This window comes from Gymnoscopelus microlampas, assembly GCF_963454915.1.
Source record: "Gymnoscopelus microlampas genome assembly, chromosome: 19".
In the NCBI taxonomy this organism is placed as follows: Eukaryota; Metazoa; Chordata; class Actinopteri; order Myctophiformes; family Myctophidae; genus Gymnoscopelus; species Gymnoscopelus microlampas.
Genome location: NC_139956.1, coordinates 26931953 through 26945663, shown reverse-complemented (window position 1 = coordinate 26945663; position 13711 = coordinate 26931953).

The window sequence follows — 13711 nt, the reverse complement described above, 5'->3', positions numbered from 1 at the left end:
CCTAAAATATATAGCCTAATTTGTGCTATCTTGGATTCTAGACAACCAACCTTAGTTAATATGTTTCCAGGTCAAGGAGTCCAATAAAGACCTCAATGTAGTTATTATATAAAAGCAAGAAAACAAATGTAAATGGAAAATATAGTCTTTATATTTGTGTAATATCAACACATCATTGACTTTATTACACCACAGGTTTACAGATGTAAAGAAATGGGTGAAAAACTCCATTGTTTCTGTTGTTTTCAAAGAGAAGAAAAGAAAAGAAGAGGGCGGGGAGAGCAAGGAGAACAATCTATCAGTAATAGAAAACATGTCAAGGATATACAAATGGCATAAACCAACAGATACAGTATGTACATGAGATTAGACATAAGGTGCAAGGTGGTGACACTTTGGTAGGTCTACACTAGCAGCAGGTATGTACATGAGATTACACATTAACTTGCAAAAACAGTATTGACAAGTTATAAGATTGAACTATATACAATAATATCATCTATCATTCTTTTACGGCCCATCACTGTTAGGAGGGTCATTTTCAGCATTACAGTCTGCGTCGTTTTCGCAGTCACTTCCAAACAAAGTTCTGTGCAAGTTGTGTCTCCTGCATGAACATCTCTGGGTTGTACAATGGGTTTTGCACTGACATCTGACCAACTCTACAATGGCCTGTGGTGCAGGAGGAACCTTTGTGGTAGTAGGTAGTATCTCACCATGGCTCCATGTTTGAGTGGGTCAAAAAGACTCTGCCACGTCACAGTGGCTTGGCACCACACCCTACTTTGATCATGCACACGTTCAATGTTCTCCTCAAGGGCACCAACGGTAGGAGGCAACTTGCTGCTTTATGCCAGATGTTTGCAAAACAGATACCACCTTAGGTCAGGAATGTTTGTTATATGGATGCCCCTTGGGCAGTACATCATACAAAGTTGGCCAATGCATCATTCACCTCCTGTGTTAGGTCGCCTTCCTCTGTTAGTTTCTGTTAGTGGTCAGATGTCAGTGCAAAACCCATTGGACAACCCAAAGAAGGTCATGCAGGGGACACAACTTTGTTTGCACAGAACTTTGTTTGTGTGGAAGTGACTGCGAAAACGACACAGACTGCCTGTAATGCTGAAAATGACACCCCAGACAGTGATGACGAGCTGTAAAAGAATATTCCTGAATGATAGATCTAGTAGATATTGTATGTATATAGTTCAATCGTTCATACTGTTTTTGCACCTTAATGTCTAATATCATACCTGCTGCTAATGTAGACCTACCAAAGTGTCACCACCTTGCACCTTGTGGCTTTTTTCCCCCTAATTTTTATCGCTCGATTCTGTAACCCCTTTTTCACCCGGTGCCAATTAGCTAAGTGATCCTGGGCACTACACTCCCCCCACCAGCCTAGGGAGGCCAAGGCCGAGCTCATGCCTCCTTCAATGCATGAGAGCCAACTGACCTTCTTGTCACCTGACAGGGGGGAGTTTCCCTGGTTGGACGTAGCGTGTGGAAGGAACACGTTATTCCAACCAGTTCCCTTCCCCTCCATCAGGCGCCCCGGCTGACCAGGGGGAGGAAGTATAGTGACCAGGATTACTACATGTTTTTGTGAGGGTATTAACTACCCTAGTAGACACGGGAGAACATGCAAACTCCACACAGAGTAGGCCCTTTCGCCTTATGTCTAACCTCATGTACATACTGTATCTGTTGGTTTACGCCACTTGTATATCCTTGACATGTGTTCTATTAGTGTTAGATCTCCTTGCTCTCCCTGACCCCCCTTCTTCTTTTCTTTTCTTCTCTTTGAAAACAACAGAAACAAAGGGTTTTTCCACCCATTTCTTTACACCTGTAAACCTGTAAAGTCAATGATGTGTTGATACTACACAACTATAAACACTATGTTTTACATTTACATTTGTTTTCTTGCTTTTCTATAATCCTGAGAACTACAATGAGGTCTGTATTGGACTCCTTGACCTGGAAAATATATTTAATTAAGGTTGGTTGTCTAGAATCCAATGTAGCACAAATTAGACTATATATTTTATGTGGTCCATATTGAACATGCAATATGGCGGCGTGCAGGTATATGTGCAAATGCAAACAAGGATTTTTGGATTCCCCATGCTCGGAAGATTCCAAAAGTGTTATAGTTTTGCTAATCAAAAATTCGTAACAAAAGTATATTTTCTAACATAGTCAACCTGCATTTCCATGGCCATCCCCTAGGGGGCGCTGCTGCAAGTCCCTGTGCACTATCCTTTAGGTCTCTATTGGATTCCTTGGCCCAGAAAACATAGGATTAGCATATTTAATTAACTGTCTATGTCGTCTAGAAGCCAAGGTAGCACAAATTATATATTTTATGGCGGCCATTTTGAACGTCCAATATGGCGGACATGCAGGTGTCTGTGCAAATGCAAACATAGATTTTTGGATTCCCCATGTTCTGAAGATTAAAAAAATGTATAGTTTTGCTAATCTCCACAAATTTTGAACGAAAGTATATTGTTTTACATAGTGAACCTGACTATGCCGCTGCCGGGCATTAAGCTGATAATGCAGTGCAAAGCGCAGCATTTTCAGCTTGCAATCAAATCAAAAGTGCAGATAAAATATCATGTGCACACAACTGCAGATTATTAGACTGTAACACTGTACCTTGTACTCGCTACATACTGTATGGCTACATATCGTCTCTGTCGGGTGGAAAGAAAAACCTCATATGTCCAAAACTGTGACTTTTCAGGATTCAGATAAAAAAAATGCAAAAGTAGCAGATCTACAAGCTTGAAACGCAGCCCGAAGCGACACATTTTGACACCTTTCGTGTGACACTGTAGTATGATCAAGTAAGGCGTTCATTTACCAAAAAAATAACTAAACGTTAGAATATGGAGATAGGAGGTTTCTGCCCCGACAGCAACGATATACTATATAACAGCACAAGTCACACCAGTGGCTGCAGTATAGTGGTGGTGAAGTGAACAGTGCAATAACACTACTGAATACTGAGCATTATGCATTATGCCAGACAGTAGTGTGTGACGGTGTCTAGGGAGCCTTCATGTCATGGCCTGGGGAAACAAACTTCCAACAAAAGACCCCAGGGCTCCGGTAGTACCGGCAGTGGTGGAAAAAGTACTTTTAACTTAGTAAAAGTATCAATACTGCAATGTAGAAATATTCTGTTATGTTAAAAAAAAAAAAACGGAATTAAAATTTCACTTGAGTAAAAGTACAGCAGTATTGGTATGAAAATATACTTAAAGTGCCAAAAGTAAAAGTAGTCATTATGCAGAAGGTCCCATTTCACAAGTTTTCAAATGGATACAAATCTTTTGAAAATAGCAGATCTACAAGCTCAAGTTGTGAGCCCCCAGGACTTTTTTGTGTTATCCTTTTAGCCTAAATGTCTAACTGTACCTCTGGCTGTTTACAAGTTTACATCTTCTGCTTTGTTTTCGTTTTTGATTGTTTTTGTTCTTGATTGTTTTGTCTTTTGTTGTATGAAAGGCCATATACGTGTATGATTTTGTTGACCGAAATAAACGTTAACTAACTAACTAATCAAAGGCAACACACAAATGTGTGTGGGGAGGAATCAATTGGAATAACTACTAAATTGGGGAGAAAGAGGGGTACAAATATTATTTTAGTCATTTTAATAATCAATTTTATAATTGATTAAATCAATTAGTTTGATAAACTGTTCTCCCTATTTAATTCTAGCCCAAACATTAGTATGTGGTTACCACCACTGTAGCTAAAAAAGGCTTATGATAAAGGTTAAAAATCAAGCATCATCAATCACATAACAAAAATACAGAGATGCATTTGTGTGGAGAAACCTCACTGCTTTCCATGTGGGCAGAGAAGTTGAAAGTGTTATTTTTAGGCGCGTGTTGTTGCTGTTCTCCACCATAGTTTGAAGGGCAGTCCCTGAAACTCACAACAAAACAGCGGTATATCAAAGCACCAGATGATCACTATGCTTTTTCTAATTCTTCTGACAGATGTCGAGCTCGCAATACAAATACTATACAAATATTTGTTTTGACTTGCAGTGGTGTAAAGTAATATTTACTCAAGTACTGTACTTAAGTACAATTTTGAGGTATTTTTTACTTTAATGAAGTATTTCCAATTTTCAGTACTTTTACTTCTACTCCACTACATCTCAGAGGCAAATATTGCACTTTTACTCCACTACAATTATTTGAAAACTTTAGCTGCTTGCTGCTTCTACTTTGTAGATTTTGATTATTTTTACAAAACATACATTAACCACTTCAACCCTGTATACATTTTGTCTATTTGAAAATAGCAGATCTACAAGCTCACAATGCGTCGCATCACGATGCATTGTGAGCTTTTAAAAGATTTGTATACAATTTATACATTTGAAAACTTGTGAAATGGGACATTCAGCATAATGAGTACTTTCTTCTTTTGTTACTTTAAGCACATTTTGATACCAGTACTTTTGTACTTTTACTCAAGTATTTTCTTATTCCAGATTTTTACTTGTAACACAGTATTTCTACATTGCAGTATTGATACTTTTACTTAAGTAAAGATTTTTTGTACTTTTTCCACCACTGTTGACTTGACAAACAGACAACAGAAAAGAAAATCCTCAATGAATGGAGACAGAAAACAAAGCCAAGAGGAAAAAGATTTCAGATGTAACAACAGCGTCACAGTGTCGCTCCATTACCAAGGAGACCATCCCATTGTCCGGATATAAACATGACACATTGCTAAGTTTAGACAGCAGCCACAGTGACTGTGTGGGATGACTAATGGAGCGACATAATTGCCGTGGGTATTAAGCATCCGCAGGGGGCACTGTATGGGTCCTGCTGACTGATGACATGCGTCCATTTAGATGCCTGCAGCAACAGGGCTGTTTTGCGCAGTTCAGTCACGTGTAGGGTTGGGATCCGGAACCAGAGGAATCAGATGTACCGGATCCAAAATTGAGGAACCGGAATCGGTTTCTGGAACCGTTTTTTTTTATCACGCTGTCAGAGAGCTGGTATGTGGACACATCTTCTATACAATCATTTGTGTGAGTGTGGTAGGGTTGTGTTTGTGTTAGTGTGCATATAATCTCTCAAGACAGATTCTGCTAACAGCTGAATGTGTCAGCAGCACCACTGCTTAGTCCACTGCAAACATGTAGTGTTGTTAGTGGACTAAGAAAGGGGAGGGGCCAAACCAAGTTCCTGTATCTAGACAAAAAAGGAGGCGCTGCCCCCAGAGGCAAAAACTGGAGAAAAAAATACTTCTGCATCATTTCTGTCTATTCACACAGAATGCTGTCTACCAATGACATCATGGGTGGTCATTTCAATCAAGATTTCAAACGTCTTCTTTTTTTTAATTGATGCAATAACAGTGGCTTTTATTTCAGTGTGCTAACTCTCCAGGAACAGAAAGTCTGTAGTTTCCATTAATCCCCACCAATTATGTCATTGGTAGGCACTGGGCAGGTTTCTGGACTGTCCGCAGCCCACCTTTGAGACGCAGAGCAAGTTGACAGAAATGGCCCCGTGCCCCCATCTGATAATGAGCATTAAGGAGGACCGATTATGTAAGGGATGATTGTCGCCACACCAGTAGTTGTTGAGAAATAACACCCGACAGGATGATTAAACACAGAGGTGAAGCGAAGTAATAAATAAATTAATACATTGACCCTGAAGTAACAACAAAACGAAGTATTTCCTTGCTTACAGTAATGAAAGTATTGTATAAGTGTTGTTCGGCCAGCGCAACACGTTTGGCTCGGAAAACAAGGAAATGTTGACCAAATACAATACATTTTCGGTTATTGCATTGCCTAGCTCCCAGTGTGTGTGTGTGTGTGTGTGTGTGTGTGTGTGTGTGTGTGTGTGTGTGTGTGTGTGTGTGTGTGTGTGTGTGTGTGTGTGTGTGTGTGTGTGTGTGTGTGTGTGTGTGTGTGTGTGTGTGTGTGTGTGTGTGTGTGTGTGTGTGTGTGTGTGTGAAAATTTGCATTCTTGCCAAATTCGGTGTGTTTACATTGCATTATCATTGTGTGTAGTGTTCATTAAAATGGTCTGTCTCCGTCTAAACAAGCAAATAAAGCAAAGCATGTGTCCATCAACCATGCCACTATATACTGTAACATTCTGTCACGTAATGTAATCTTTCTTCCTCTGAGCAGTGTCTCATATAAATAGTTAGTTCCAGTGGTGTGTTCTACCGTCAGATGCTGTATACGCCGTACACAGTCCAGATTATTTTGAGAAGAAGCGTATACAGTCTAATAACCATTTCATCCATTGAAAACGCGAGAGCGTATACCTTGGACCACGCGCATCGTATCGTAGCGTATACCTTCAGAAAAAAACTAGAACACAACACTGGTTAGTTCACAACGTGGCCATTACAAAAAGAAAGTCCCACTTTTTTTGTTTCATACTGCTTTCTGAACTCTAGCTGAAGTTTGGCTCCATCATCCCCCAAGAGAATTAATGTAAGAAATCCTGCATCTTTTCATAGTCAAAGAGTTGACAAAGGCTGATGCTTCCCCCACCTGAGACGTGCCTACAGGCGTACGCTACGCTATTCTAATTGGGGTATGAGGTTCACAAAATAACAGTCTGTCACGCTCTGCCAGGGACGTGCACAGATAGACTCTAGGTGGTGCTAGAGCACCTGCCCTTTGCCCTCTTGACCAGAAGTGCCCTTTTGAAAGTTTACAGCAGGGGTCTTCAACAGGGGGTCCGGGACCCCTAGGGGGTCCTCAGAGTTACTACAGGGGGTCCGCCAATTCTTTATGTGATATGATTTTTCTTTTTACCATAACCACTCGATCCCTTTTCCCTTTTCTGAGGAGAACTTTAGCCAAAAATAGCAGATCTACAAGCCCACAACGCCTCGCGCTGCGAGGCGTTGTGGGCTTGTAGATCGGCTATTTTTGGCAAAGAGAAAGGTGTAGAGGGAAAAAAGAGCAGACCAAGTTAACAAAAAAAAGTATAATTTACTTGAGCACCTGCCCCTCAAAATGTCTGTGCACGCCACTGCGCTCTGCCAGCAATAAGCCTGACTTATATATACTTGGTTGTCCGCGACGCGTTGTGAGCTTGTATATCTGCTATTTTCGGTGACACGCCACCCACGCGCAGCTAAGTAGAGCGGCAGCACACTTTGATGCACAAAGGGAAATTTCCATTATGGTGACAACTGCAAGTTGGGGTGATTTATATGGTCATTATCTAATTACACCAGGGCTAAAAAAAACAATATGGATATTTTGAGACTAATCAGTTGCAACCCACTCGTGTGTGTATTGTTTACATACTGTAGTACAAAATGTGGGATGGGTGAGGTGATATCTTTTCTTTTGTAACGTTATTATTTTTCTGCCGAAGACTCAAAACCGTCAGTGCTCGACGACACACCACCTCTCACTGCCAAATGTATTCCAGGCCGGGCCAGGTTCCGTTTAGTCCCATGCCGTGCCATGCCATGCCAGGTCAAATAGCAAAGCTGAGGGATAGGAATAATAGATTTTTTCCCCCCTTGAAACGAGGTGCCACTGGAATGGATGGAAAGTCAGAATCAATGGAAAAGGTTGTCTGAGGACTCCGGCTAGGGCTAAAAGCTGTATTTTACCACTTGTGGGAGAATTGTATTCTTATAGCAAGACATGCCCGCTTGACTTGAGATGCATGCCGTTCAAGGGGGGGGGGCCTAATAGGGGGCCGTGCATGTTCTCTAAAAAGATAACATAAAAGTCTGTGTCAGGGTGGAAACCTCACATGTCCAAAAATGTTACTTTTCAGGATTCAAATTCAAAAACAGCAAAAGTAGCAGATTGATGCTTTCGCGTGACACGGTTAGTATGATCAAGTAGGGCGTCAAGTAGGGCGTTTAATATGGAGGTAGGAGGTTTCTTTCCGACAGCGACGATATACAGGATATAATGCACTGCATGTTGCCCTGCACGTACGGATGGCACACAGGCAGCGGTGGAAAAAGTATTCACATTTCTTAAAAGTATCAATACTGCAATATAGAAATACTCTGTTACAAGTAAAAGTCTGTAATTCGAATTTACTTGAGTAAAAGTACAAAAGTTTTGGTATCAAAATGTACTTGCATGTAAAGTACCAAAAGTAGACAGTACTCATTATGCAGAATGTCCCATTTCACAAGTTTTCAAATGTATAAAATGTATTAAAATCTTTTGAAAATAGCGATGCAACGCATTGTGAGCTTGTAGATCGGCTATTTTCAAATGGTTAACTAAATGTTCAAATAATTGTAGTGGAGTAAAAGTACAATATTTGCCTCTGAGATGTAGTGGAGTAGAAGTCAAAGTATTGGAAATTGGAAATACTCCAGTAAATTAAAAAATACCTCAAAATTTTACTTAAGTACAGTACTTGAGTAAACGTACTTAGTTACTTTACACCACTGCACAGAGGAGGGAGAACTGTCATGCTTGAAAAGAAGCACTCCATTATGAAAGGTACCGTTAGATAATATCAGATGCACTTGACAAGTGGGTGTGTGTAACGTATTGCTACCTGTATAAAATTAAGTGCCTTTTACAGCCAATTGGGTTATTTTTTAGGGCGGAGAGGAGCATAATAGATTTTAGCCATATATAGCAACATCAGTTTTTCAGAAAACTCCTTAGAACAGTGGTTTATAACAGTGGTTCTCAAAAATAGTAGATCTACAAGCTCACAGCGTGTCAGGGAGACCACCACTGCAGATATGCTATTTATAGTGTATCAAAATACTCCACTATATAGACTGGTAAAAAATAATGTTGTATTCACTCGAATACTTCTGGAATGCAACTTTAAAAGTGTGCACTTCTAAGCCTACCTGGAAATGTAGGAGCTGGCAAGACGGGGAGACAAACACCCTTAGTGAACAAACACTCTGTGATTGCTAAATATAGAACTATTTAAAGGTAGGGTAAGTGATTTGCTTTGGTTAAACTAAGTGTTAAATAGCTATATTCTGATAGTAACCATTGCTAAAGAGCTATTTTTAAATAGAAAATGCATTTCAGGTCATGATAACAATTTTATCCAATCAGGATAGAGAACTCAGACAGGAAACAGATTAAACAAGTGAAATTAGAATTAATGACACAAAGAAATGAGCAGACAACATTGGAACTGGAACACTATAAAAATGGAGATGATAAGAGCTGGAGAGACAGGGAGACTCCTGTTACTGAACAAACACTCTATAGCAGGGCTATTCAACTAGATTAGGCAGGGGGCCACAATCATAAAATTACTTGAAGTCAGGGGCCACAAGACCGTGACAACAAAACCGTTTAACCGCTTGTTGTGTGCTATAGGTGCGATAGGACACAATAATGGACACATTATGTCCATTATGGTAACTTATTAGGGCCTGCTTCATACTGCATTCATGCATTTTGATATTAAGAAAATGGGAAGTAGATATTTCAGTATGTTCTGTGCACTTGTCCCTGGCATGGAAGCATCTTTGTAAAAAGAGTATGGGGGATCAGGTGAAGTGTTTACTTGTTCGTATGAATGAAAGGATTTTCATTTTGTTTGTTTTGAGCACAAGGTCTTATGATGTATTTGAAGTGGATGAAGATGGCAAAGATGGAAGAAATAGCCATAATAATTGCCGAACTACTTGAAAGCTACATTATTCTGAAAGTAGAAAGAAGTATAGAAGAATACAACATTTCCGGCTGTTTTGTTTCTTTGTACTAGGTAAAAAAGGTCTCTATAATTTTAAAGATATTTTTGTGGCAGACAGTAGGCTGACAGGAAATAGGGACAGAGATGGGGGGGGGGGTGACACACAGCAAACGCCGTCGGGATTGGGAGTCGAACCCGCGACTCACTGCAAGACTGGATCACCAGCCTATGTGCCTGAACCGGTAGGCCAGCAGGCACCCCGATACTTTTGATACTTAATACATTTTTTTTTAACACCAGATGCTTAAGTACATATGAAGTGAGCTACTTTAACAATTTGACCCAAGTGATTTTCTTATGGTTGACTTACACACCAAAGATTACATTTACCCGCATTTGGGTTCCTTGCGTCTTGACTGCAAATGCAGTACTGGTAGGTGTTAATTTGGGACCCTGAGTGAGTCACTAATATTCCTCCAGTCTAAATAGTAGCCTGCATTTTCTTCTTAACTGTTAATGGTTGATTAACCATTAACAAGCTTCAGTTAACAATTAAAATGTACATTATAATGTAAATTATGTACATTTAATTTAACATTGGAACATGTAAAAAGAACATGTTCCAGTGGCCACAAGAAAGCTCCGCTGGGGCCGGATTTGGCCCGCGGGCCGCCAGTTGAATATCACTGCTCTATAGCAATGAGTACTATCAGAATATAGTGCTTTAATAACAAAAAACACAAAACATCACTTACCCTACCTTTAACACTAGTTTCAACAAAGAAAATCTCTTAAACCCCATTTAAGTCAATATTGTGTGTGCACTGCTGACACTGTGCCACACACATAGATTTGTCTAATATGGTATTTCTGACATAAAACTTCCGGAGAAAAGGTCTGTCGGATTAACGCATGCCTCCCGTTATCAGTAGCCATTAGCATAGTCATTACAATTCCAGGCTTTGAAACCAAGTGTAGCAGACACAAGGAAGCAATCCTCCATTGTTGTGTAACAGTGACCACAAGAGGACAATAGCCCACATTATCATTCTCTATAAGTAAACACATGATCGTTGTTGACATCAGCTCAGTTAGACTTCTATACTTCTTAGAATATTTCTCCAAATGAGTCAGCAAGGGAACCAGGGCAGGAATACACACCAGTGTGTTTTAATCACTTCTAGCTTTAGGCCCTTTATTTTGGGCGTGTCAGTCATTATAGGTGTTATTATGTTTTTATATATATCATTTTCAAATCGCTAGACCTACAAGTTGATAATACTTCCAATAATTTGCGATGCGTCGTCGTGAGCTTGTAGATCGGCTATTTATTGTATATCGTCTCTTTCGGGTGGAAACCTCATTATGTCCAAAAGTATTACTTTCCAGGACAGAAATTCAAAAGTAGCAGATCTACAAGCTTCGCGCCGCATTTCGAGCTTGTGGATCTGCTACTTTTGATGCTGTTGCGTGACGCTGTAGTATGATCAAGTAGGGCGTTAATTTACGGAAAAAACACGAAAACGGTTTTGACCAATGGGCTCGACTCACAAGCTTGCGCACACAGGATTTTATCACTTTACACTTGATTGTATTACCTTAATGAATATCCTACTATAATTCTAGTAACCTCTGTCTGTCTGTCTGTCTGTCTGTCTGTAGTGGTGAGTGTCTGTAGTGGTGAGTGAAGCTACCCGGTTCTCCTCAGTGGCTGGAGCAATTGCTCTGATTTTGCACACAGCCATTGACCATTACCATCTGAACTTAACTGTGAAGCCCGTTTTTCAATTTCATCAAATCTCAGCTTCTTATTAGCGTTTATGTGTCAAACAATGTCGCCTCCCGGGTTGCCAGATCATGTGCGCATATCCCCCCACGGATGCGTCGACCGGGTATGGTCTAGTTGTCATAAATACTATATGCTTCCAGTCGCTAGTGGAAGCGACCAACCAATAGCATTCATTTCCGGTTGCTTAGGATATGACACGATATGACACAATATAGAAAGATGGCGGATTTGAAATTGCTAAAAAATAGTCTTCATTTCCGCTCTGTAGAGTCTATGGGGGTAACGCTGTCCATTCTTTTTTACAGTCCATGTTTTTAGCTCTATGGGGTTGCCCCGTCACAGGCGTGAGTCAACGTTACAGTAGTGTGTCTTCTTCAGCACAGAGAGGACAGACTGCATGACCAAGAGACCCTGTGTCCCCTCCAACAGTTGGGACCGCCATGCCTGGGCGCGCTGTGATCACACTAACACCTACACAACACAGGGCAGGATACAGCGCTACTAGCACACACACACACACACACACACACACACACACACACACACACACACACACACACATACGGCACAAGCACACACACACACACACACACACACACACACACACACACACACATACACATACGTGCGGGCGGGCGGGAAAATGCATAAACATTATGCCTACACACAGAGTTCCCACACATATTCCATTTCTAGACACACATGTGCACACACACGCGCACACGCGCGCACACACACACACACACACACACACACACACACACACACACACACACACACACACACACACACACACACACACACACACACACACACACACACACACACACACACACACACACACACACACACACACACACACACACAGACGTACCACTTTGCTATGCCACCTCCAGACATATTGCACCATATAATCCCACTCTGTCAATTCACAGACTTCATGTAGGAACAATATCGGAGCAAAGGCAGGGTTTGAAGAGAAATGTGTCCTAAGATATCCAACACTATTTAACTGTTAAAAAAAACACCAGTGTGTATAAACAAATCTAGGACAGTGGTTCTCAAAGTGGGGTCCAGGGACCATCTATGTTCCTTGAGGGGGTTCCAAATGGACCCTTACTATAGGTCTGTAACTCTGAGAGTGTACAAATGGAACTAAATGGACCCGTAACGGTCCATTTGGTTCCATTTGTGCATGACACACTGTCTGTCTACTGTATGAAGTGTAAGCAGCAGACAGACAGACAGACAGTCATACAGCTGTCTGTCTACTGTGTATATAGTGTAAGCAGACAGACAGACAGACAGACAGACAGACAGACAGACAGACATGCAGCTGTCTGTCTGCTGTATGAAGTGTAATAAGCAGCAGAAACAACTGAGAGGAGAAGAAGGAAAATCACATCAACTCCCACGCAGACAAGACGGCACTTCAGTTTGGGAGTTATGTAACAGTCCCATCGTGTGAGATTATTACACTCATTCCACCCCGAGAAGGTGTGTGTGTGCGCGTGTGTGTGTGTGTTTGTTTGTTTGGAGCTGTTTGGTCCAGCAATCTGCGAGATTAGGACCGGACCAGACAGACAGACAGACAGGCCTGCATTAAACTATATATTTTTTGTGTAGAGAGGACTCCCCTTTTTTTGATAGTTGTTTCGAACAGTTGGTAGACACCTGTCCCTTTGACTCCTATATGGAGCAGACGTTTCCAAAAAAACAGTTGATATCAAAATAGTGACTTACTGGCAGCAAGACGTATGTCAGCCCGTAATATAAAGTGAAAATAAACTGTACTTTCAGATCACAAACAAACCAGCGTAATTTGCATAATAGCGTGTTAATGTTTTGACAGTTATTGATTGTCTGGGCTGTTTAGAAAATTCTCAAATACTTTGTTGTTGAATGGATTTCTAAAATCTACACCACCAGATTGGGTGTCAACCCTGCAGATGCTGAAATGAAAGACAGCATTATGGCTGACATGCTTTATTTAGCCCACTGGTTGGTTCTCAACATGAGGTCCAAGGACTCCCATGGGGGGGTGTATGATTTGAGTTAGAAACCAAATGGACCCTAATTACTTGTCTGTAACTCAGAGAGTAAATGTTTCCATTTGTACACCCTCAGAGTTAATACTGAGACTTTTAGCCTACAGTGTAGAATGGGGTCGTCCTATATATATATATATTTAAAAATAAATCATAATATCAAATGGATGTCCATGGCCTAATAAGCTACTTGA